The following is a 537-nucleotide window of genomic DNA, read 5'->3' as shown; positions in this document are numbered from 1 at the left end:
TTGGACCAAGTCCTTATGGACATATGTGTGGAAGGAGCTCAATGGAAAAGAGACTCCAAAGACAAGCCGGTTCAACTAAGAGGACTGGACCTCAAGCCTGTGGCTAGAGGGTGGTTAGAGTTCATTCAACGCTCCATCATCCCCACTAGCAACCGATCTGAAGTTACTGTGGATCGGGCCATCATGATTCATAGCATCATGATTGGAGAGGAAGTAGAAGTTCATGAAGTCATCTCCCATGAATTCTATAAAATAGTTAAAAAGTCCTCCACCATGGCAAGGCTAGCTTTTCCTCATCTTATTTGCCATCTATGTTACTCAGCTGGAGTTATCATAGAAGGAGACATCCTCATTGAAGAGGATAAGCCCATCACCAAGAAGAAGATGGAGCAAGCAAGAGAGACCCTCCACGGATCTCAAGAGATGCATGAGGAAGCTCATCATCAAAAAATCCCTGAGAAGCCTCAAGGGATGCACTTACCTCCCAACAACTATTGGGAACAACTCTACACTTCCCTAGAAGATTTGAGCTACAAT

Source organism: Arachis duranensis, chromosome 4 (assembly GCF_000817695.3).
Source record: "Arachis duranensis cultivar V14167 chromosome 4, aradu.V14167.gnm2.J7QH, whole genome shotgun sequence".
NCBI classification, from domain to species: Eukaryota; Viridiplantae; Streptophyta; class Magnoliopsida; order Fabales; family Fabaceae; genus Arachis; species Arachis duranensis.
Note: the sequence above shows the minus strand (reverse complement) of the source record.